This window comes from Rhopalosiphum padi, chromosome 3, assembly GCF_020882245.1.
Source record: "Rhopalosiphum padi isolate XX-2018 chromosome 3, ASM2088224v1, whole genome shotgun sequence".
NCBI lineage: Eukaryota > Metazoa > Arthropoda > Insecta > Hemiptera > Aphididae > Rhopalosiphum > Rhopalosiphum padi.
The window spans coordinates 32,726,495-32,736,354 of record NC_083599.1 but is presented as its reverse complement, the minus strand read 5'-3'; the positions used below and the strand labels follow the sequence as shown (position 1 = coordinate 32,736,354).

Genomic DNA, 9,860 nt, shown 5'->3' with positions numbered 1-9,860 from the left:
GCATTTGCTATTGGGATATTTGATATTTATTTGGAAAATTCGTAACGGCTGAAACCGCGCTGAACGGATGTACTCACTACTCGGTTAGTTGTAGTGCGGGCGCGTATCTGGCGGAACATCGGGAGCAGTGTGTACGGACGTTTTCAAAAAGTGCCGTGTATTTTTCGTTTCAATTCTGTTACTTGGTCGCATAAACTAGTATCGGGGTCGTGGTATAAACGTTGCGCAGGATTGCTGAGGTGGTCCGACTGGCGGGCGGCGACCAATGAGGATGAGCAATGACTGTAAACAATTACAATACCTACGCTCCGGGCGGCGGACGCTCCGGCGTACTGCGTTTGCCTTTTAAATTTTTGTGCTTCGCCGCCATTAAGGCGACGTAGCGTTGTCGGCTTCGGGCAATGTACGAGATCTATCTTCACAGACATCGTTGTTGACCGCTGTCCGCTTTTGCGGACTGCGATACAGTCTTCACTATTGTTTATTTTGCTACTCGCCGGCTACTATAAACTTGTTTTTATTTTTCCAAGTCATTTCTTAATCCACTCGTCCGAACAGGCGACGACGGCCCTTCGTATTCGCCATCGAATCTAATCACTTTAGCGATCTATAACATTTTAATATCGAAATCATCGCTTCCCGTGGAAGCATAGACTGGTAGACTGTGTTTCGTTTATTCTATCGAATCGACGACGCGGCTCGAGAAATATTTTTTTACACAGTTGATGACAAGTTACTGGTTTACTGACATTTAAGACGGTGCTTCTAACAGCATGTAAGTACAAAGTGATTAACTGCAGAAAATTTCATTTACTTTGAACATTATCTTACGTATCTAACCATATTAAGTATGAAGACAAATAAACATGTTTTTTTTTTTAATTCAGGATAAGCTTCTCTGAACACTACTACCTTGCCATTACCATAAAGACTTGGAAGCTCCAAGGTGGAGTTGAAAAAATTACTTCAATGATTCAAGGTAAATTATTTATTTTTTTTTATATCAAGAAAGGGTTTAGTTAAGACCACATCATGCATTTAAATTTAACTCTTAATAATTTTTGTGATCTTATTGTAAGTTATGAAATGTTAATTATATCCTGCCTCAATAGAGAATAATAAGTTTTCAGTCAACCGATTGTTGTCCATTTACGCGCATCCCCTACTCCCACTAACGGCCCATACTATTAGGCAATCCTCAAATTAAATATAATAATACTATTAATTAAGAATATTAGTTGAGAATGTTTGTAAGTTGTCATCGGAAAGCATCGATTTACAAGGTGGGGAGAAATTTGGGCTCGCCACTGCCAAAGCAGTCAGTAGGTATGCGCAAAAAATGATTATTCTCGTTTGAAACAAAGTATAACTTATATTGAAAATTATAATACTATACGTTCTTACACAATTATCAATAATAAATTTAGTATTATCTAACTTAAGTTGGCACCTATCTTAATTTTTATATGAACAAAAATCTACTTGGCTATAAATGCTATAATAATTATATTTATTTGGTTAGTAATTAAGGGGCCTCGCTACTGCCGTCAATTTGAGCTCAAAAGTCTTAAAGTTTTGACAAAATTAAAGTTAGTTTAAGATGTCCGATTTTGATTCTGAAAAAAATTCTGAACTCGGCAGAAAATTGTCTATATATCGTACAGAATACTTTGTAAAAATTAAATCTTATATTCTAATGAAATGGTTATAAAAACTTGAAATTATGAATTTTTTTAAAGCATAATATTAAATTTAAAATTAAAACCAGAATGTTTCGTACGATCTACAGACATTTTTCTGATGAATTTAAATATTTTTTCAGTATTAAGATCAGACAACGTTAACTAACTTTAATTTTGTCAAATCAATAAGTAAGTTGTTGTAAAATTTGTGTAGTGGATTTTTATTGTTATCGAGTTATTGACTTGTGCATGCGCATACTCCAGCCGGTACCCGCATCACATTTCACTCACACTAATAATCTAACACATAGATCTCGGGCAACTAAGACGAGATTATGAATTGCCTAAATGATGTCGCTTAAATAATAACCGTAGCGAGGCCCCTTAATACAATTATAAGTATTAATTTATAATGAATGATAATACAAATTTTTGAATAATAATAATTCCTATAATTAATAAGTAAATTAATAACCTAACTTGTGCCTTTCACCTCTACGATTTTTTGTAGTACCAGATGTTTCCCCTTTCCCCTGAATCAATTAATATTTTTTATAAATAATCAATAATTTTTTAATTTGCAAAGCTTATCCAGATAATAATATACAATAATCTTACAGCAAGGCAATACCAATATATTATATATATATATATTTATTAGTTATTATAATTATAACTGTTAATATTATTGATCATGTTATATATGTTTTCAAAAGTACTAAATCAAGCTAATATAATTCTACCTTATGCTAACTTTAATGCATTTGGAATCGTATATAATTGTTGTTTAATTGTTATTTGTACTTTGGATCACGGTCTATATTGAAATAAGATAAAATAATTACATTATGTTGATCAATTTTGTAATGATACATTATTAATTAAACTTAAAATGTTACCTTACGTATTTATATTATTTACACATATTTTTTTTTTTTTATATATATATAGGTATTTTTGTTTGGCCATGAATTTAACAAAAGTATTCATACTCCATAAAAATTCAGAAGATGAAGAAAATCAATAAAGTGAAAGAAATATTATTCAGATTTAAAGTTCAAAATATATAAAGCGTTTGATAGAGAAATGTGATAGGCGTTTAGATGTACGATAAGTAGAAAACTTTGGCAGAGAAAAACGGTAAAGAGTTGAAAAATACTTATGTCTAGTTATAAAGGTGAAAAAAATTATTAGATAAATGTAAACAATAAAAGCACAAAAATGATTAAAACAATAAATGGAAAATTCCAAGTAAAAATTCAACATTCACAGCACCTTAACCATGTTAGATAATTTATAGAAAAAGTACTTCTTTTTGTTGTATAAATATTCTTCTATATTTCATAAAAGATAGGAATCATTGTGTATTTATATATTTATATCTATTTATGTTTGAGAATTTTATGCTAAAATTGTAACTAAATCAATTATATACATTCCATTTTTAATGAAGAAAGATAATAAATTGTTAGAAATTAATTACAAGTTGCACAATTTCATAGAATGAAGTATATAAAAAAAAAGATTTCAATATTTTGATAGTTTACTCAATTAATAGAGATTAAAATAAAATAAAAATCATAGCCTCATTATTCTTAAATATTAATAGTCTATCATTAGTTGATTTTCTTCATTAAATTTGGAATGTGTGCATTAGTTTTATTTGTATTTATGATTGCACCTTAATTGGAAAATAAATATAATTTATATCATAATTCAAAGCTATTGTGAAATGTAAAACACTTGTAAAAAAAAAAGTAATTAACTGCTTTATAAATAATTTTATTGTGGTTTAGTTTTAATTATCAAACTTTTATTTGGAATTTGTCCTTATATTAAATTAGTTATAATTTGTGTTGCTTGAATGTTGTTTGTTTTGTTTATTTATTATAACATTGATGTAAGTCTTTCAACTTTCTATTGAGTTTCTTTGTCAGAGTTTTCTAGTTGTTTATATCTAATCTTGTTACTTATTTTTTGTCTTATTCTATATAATTGTATAATTTTTATACTATCAATATCTTATTATTATTAGATCTCTCCCTATCATGTATATCATTCAATAATACCACACATTTTTAAGTTGGAATATCATACAAATATATTTATATTTGTTTGTAATAAAATTATGTTGAAATAATAAAAACACTTTATTTAAAATGTGTTGTTATTTTGTATAATATTTTTGTTTATCTTTGACCTTATAATACTGAAGAGAACTCTCGGATCATAATAATAACATTGATTATATATAGTAATAATACTAATGGTAATAACTTTGTATTGGGCATTATTTATACAAAATTAATATTCTTGTGTTCTTGTCTTCATGAAAACCAAACTATCAGGAGTATTCAACAAATACTATTTTGATAAGGAAAATAAATTTATATCAGTTGTCTTATTGTGATAATATTATTTTATACTGATAATTATGCTATGTTGATATGTGTTCAAATATAACTAACAATGATGTGTAATGTGTAGGTATAGGATTAAAAAACAAATTATACTATTATGATAATAATACACATTATTTGAATGTTTTAAAAATATCCACGATTTACTAGCGTTTCTAAAATTTAGTAAATCACTCTCTTCAAGTGCTGAATGCTGATGTAGAACTGCTTTTTGTTTAGTAAACTACCACAAATAAGTGACAACAACTTAGAATTACATGAAAATTATAAATTATTATATAGTTTAAAAAAAGATTTATTGTATTATTTTTAGTTGTAAATATAGGTAATTTAATGTTGAAAGTAATACCATTGAAACTAATTAAGTATGAGATAAAAGCATAATATACTGTTATTGTAATAACGCATATCATTACACTATTGCCTATTGCTTTAGAATTTTTGTATCAAAAATGTAATCTTGTTATGTATTTATTTTGTCACAAGTAATGTGAAAGTAACTAACTCATCTGTTCATTTTAAGAGGACGCCATACCCGCATGTGTTGTCTTTGTCTTACTAACGTACCTACATATAACAAATTTTCGTTCAGCAGAATACATTTTATGATGCTAGCTTTAATATTAGAGTAAATTTACCTATTATCAAATTTAAAGGTAAGAATATTATCTAGACAATGACATATGTTTTTAATGATATTATTATTTTAAAGTGAGTTACAGCTATGTGAAATATTACAACTTTAAGATGTTCATAACTCACTTAAAAATGATAATATCAATAAAATCTTATGTCATTGCCTAGATAATATTCTTACCTTTAAATTTGATAATAGGTAAATTTACTCTAATATTAAAGCTAACATCACAAAATGTATTCTGCTGAACGAAAATTTGCTGTATGTAGGTACGTTAGTAAGACAGAGACAACTCATACGGGTGGTATTGGCGTCCTCTTAAGCATAATACAATCGCATTTAAGTATTTTAAAACTAGTGTTTTTTTTTGTATTTTTATTAAAAACAATTTTTAATACATGAACTACATTAATTACTCCTGGCATTATTAATGTAACTTATTTCATCAAATGTTACTTATAGTAATTATTTTCATTAACTTCTTCACCTTTGCTAGAAGCCAGAAGCACTTATTCTTTAACATCCCTGTTCTTTTCATAATTTTACATTTTTGAAGTCATTTAAATAACTAATATTTCTTTTGATTAAGAGATGAATATTTAAAAAATAAGATAACTTGTGATATTTATGGGGGGAATAAAATCAAATCAGGTATATAAAATATATATTAATCAATTTTGATGTTTATACTGCAGATTTTGTTCATATATACATTATTTATGGTTTCTGTTATAATTTAGTCTTAGATACATCTATGTTCACACACTTACTCACAGAGGCGTGTTTAACGGAGGGCAAATGCTCCATTTGCGCCCAGTAGCAAAATTTTAAAATATTTTATACACAGCATTCATGTAGGTACAGATTTTTCATACATTTTTTGGTTTTTTTGTAATACATAAATTTATCAATCAGTGATTAAACATTTTATAAATATTAAAATATAGGAAATTCAACGGGTATTCAAATGAATTTAATATTACTTACACATACTCAGTAGAAATTCGATTAACGAGGATTAACGTACAGTTATTGTAGTAATGTTATACTTATTAGTTATTACTTATTATACTATTAACTTTAAATAGTTCTTGATAAGTATTTGCGTGCCCATATTATTGTGAATTCGTGAAAATACTAGAACAAGTGATATAACTACGACGCAAGCACGCGTTTTCATTTTTCCAGTTGTGATAAATTATTAATTTATTTTTAAAAATTATTTACAAATAACAGAATTATCGCTATATTGTTATAGTCAGTGGACACTGCCACACTGGACAGTGGACAGTTTGTTGTCATATCTACCGCAAATTACATTATTCTTTTTCTGTATATTGAAGAGAGTACAAAATTATCTAAGATCGCCATTAGCAAATAAAAAATTGTCAACACTATACATTTTGTTTTGAAAATAATATTTTGGAAGAAATGGATTGAAAAAACATCATTTATAAATTCGTTATAAAAAAAGTTATTAAAAAAAAAAAATAGTTTGAATTCTTGAAAGGCTTAAAAGTATGTATACATAGTACTATTATTGATTTCCATGGTTTATATTTTATATTATTTTTTAGAATAAAATTTAATAATTTGTTGTTGTTATGTGCTTTAAATTAAATATTTAATATATTAGACATTTTTTGAAATGATCAATTATTTTCTACAGTCTACACATAAAAATTAATTTACATGTAGATCTTTACCGCATATTATTTGTAGCTAAAGTCGTTTTTATTAGTTTCTATAGCAAATAAACATAATATAAATTATATTTTATATGATTGAGTTAATTATATTGTATGTGTAATTGATTATATAGGTACAGTGCCGCAACTACTGCTGGGTGTGCAAGGTGTGCAATGCAATGCACACGGGCCTCCAGCTCTAAGGGGCCTACAACCAAAATTGAAAATTAATTGTCTGTTTCGATATTTTTTTTTGTGCTACAAATATTTATTGATTTTATGTTTTTCCTTTTAAATTAAATTAATTATAAGCATAAATATTTAGTAGAGGATAAACATAGTATGCAATTGCCAAGTATCACAATAATAATATTAAGCATTTTATAATAACGTCTATTATAAAAAACAATTGGTTTTAAACGGGTATCGACAATCGATATATTATATGCATTATACATATATGATATATTGTCTTATGTGATAAATAGGGCTATGAATTTAATGCTCTAAAAAACCTTAAAAAATGCATTTAAAATGCCAAAAATTATAGCATACCTACCTAATGTATAAAATGTACTTATAATGGTTTTTAATTTCATTTCTATATTTATATTGATATTACAGTAGGGCTGGAATTTGTATATGTATAAATACATATTTTTACTAAAACATGATACATTAAGTATTGTAAGTGATAAATTCATTTCAAATGATTTTCAATAAAATAAAACATATTTTAAATATTTCGTAAATTTTGTCAATTTCGGTGGTTTAGTAGGTAATATTATTATACATTTATACTTCGATAATAGTACTCGTAAAAATTGTATGTGTATAATGCATATGGGAAATAAGTATATGAAAGTATTAGTTAAATATTAATAATTTGATTATATAGTTTATCTTATTTGTTTCTGTTCGATAACTATACATTAATGATCTTAGATTATACTTTATATTTACAATTATTATTAGACAAAATATATTTATGAATTTTACGTAACATGTATTTAATTTATGAAAATTAAATAGAAATGTTTTTTTTTATATTATTAGTTATTTTATTCTGTTTAATTATTAATTATAAATAATATATTATGAAGTCTACAAAATATCATACATGTGCTTAACCTAGACATAACATTATTTAAATTGGTTCTGGTTTGAAAAAAGTTTCAAATTAATACTATAATAATTAGGGCTGGGATTTTAATATCCTTAAAAATCAAGAAAAATGACCTTAAAAAATGCAAAAATGACTTAAAAAACTCAATAAATGCATTATAAAAATATCTTCAAAATGTATTTAAAATAGCATAAAATTTAAAAAAATTACATTACATACGCATAAATATTTTATTTTACTTCATATATTTATAATATAAATTATAATAATAAATAAATAATTATTCTTTATTGTTACACTGAATCACGGGAGCGTACTTCAGGTTTTCAAATAGAAATGCTCGGCTGTTGCCCGCCAATAAGTTTTTGTAGATAAAAAAGCTCCTTTTCATATATTTTTAGCATATAAATATTTTATATTATAAATCTATAATCTATATAATCTTTAATTTTAAATTCATAAACACCGAAAATGACTTAAAAACTCCTAAAATACCTTAAAAAATTAGAAAAATGACCTTAAAATCAAAAATTGTCAAAAAATGCTAAATAAAATTTCTTATTTCAATTTAAAATTACCTAAAACATATTTAAAAAAAAACTAGCATCGTACAGAAAGCTTCAGAAAAAAATGCAAAGTGCATCGAAATCCCAGCCCTAATAATAATTAATAACTATATAAATATATAATGTAGGGTAAACTTCTATAGTCTAATACTCTAATTAGTACAATGTACGTATAATAACAGAAATTATTCCATACAAGTTAAAATACTAAAAAAGTACTGATTATTTGCCGTAGTAATACAAAAAACAAGTAAAAAACAATAATATTAATTTAGGGCCTCCAAATAAATTTTGCACACGGGCCTCAGAATTAATAGATGCGCGCAGCACTGTATAGGTACCTACATAAATGCTAAATAGTAAATACCTACGCCCAACACCTATATTTTGTCCAATAAGTGACGATGCGACAAAATATCTTTACTGTATTCATTTAATCACTATATTATACAAGTTTTTTTTTAATGATTGGTATTGTGTGGGCGGGTATGAGGCGGAAAAATATGTGAGCTCCCGGTGGCATTAAATCTTAACACGGTACTGCTTACTTAGGTCATATATTTTTACTGATTTTTAGCAATATATCTCCCATAAAAGAGTAAATATCGATGTTTATTTTTTTGCAAAAGCGTTATTTTGGAAGATGCATAATATACAAAATATAAATCAAACTATTAATTGTTTAATAGTTTTAGAAGTAATTTATCTAATTTGTTTCAAATATTATTTATTTTATTCATTTCGATACATATAATATAGTATGTAGTGTACTAGTCATTTTATTTGTTTTAACTATTTTTTTTATTATTATACTATACTACTGGGAACCTACCTAGTATATAAACCTTGCTTTATTTGTTCAAAATTATTTAAAATTATTGATAAATATATTATATATTTAAAATTTATTATAAAATATAATTGATATACGATAAATGTATAATATATTCAATATTGACTTTGATTGATTGTATTTGTTTCACTCAAAAATCTAATACATTTTATCATAACTTCCCAATATCATAGGGACATAATATTATTATATATCTGTACCTGAAATGAAACTCCAAATTGTTATTAAGCTGTTTAAAATAAAATTATCTAAATAATAACGTATATTAATAACGCAAACAGTTTTATATAATATTCATACCATAATAACATAAAAAATAAATACAGCTAATAAAAAAAATCATATTAATATTTATTTCTTATATCATCAAAGTAAAAAATAAATATGATAATGTAGTAGGTAAGTACACTGAATTACAATTAACTACAATAAAGTTGAATTAGTGAACATTTGATATAAATTATTATTAATGTCCTTGAGCCTGAATAAATATAATTGAATACAATATACGAGTAGGTATAGATTAAAAATTGTATATCTTATAAAATATTACAATATTACTCACACCAATTACACAACCTATAAACAATATTGAATTTACAATAATAAATTACTAATTACTAAGGAACAGATTTAAATGCTTGATTCATTATGCATTTATAACAGAAATTTTTTTTTTTAAATGCTCTTAATTATTTAAAACATTAAAAAAAATTGTTTATACAATAATAATGAATGGTAAAATAAAATGAATTGAAGAAAATCGTGTTAATGTAGCATTATAAATTCTTATTTTTAGGTATTATTTATTCGTATCATTTTCACCTCTTTTAATTCTACAATCTTCTTTTACCCAAAAAATCTGATTGATAAAAACATAATAAATAA

The 9,860-nt window shown here is 25.4% G+C and overlaps 1 long non-coding RNA gene across 1 annotated transcript; it reads left to right on the top strand.

Moving 5' to 3' along the window:
- The first annotated feature begins 286 nt into the window (after positions 1-286).
- Positions 287-3,842, top strand: LOC132927106 (uncharacterized). The gene is made up of 3 exons (XR_009661621.1): positions 287-775; positions 888-979; positions 2,634-3,842. It is a non-coding gene; the product is annotated as an uncharacterized LOC132927106 (long non-coding RNA).
- Positions 3,843-9,860: the final 6,018 nt, after the last annotated feature.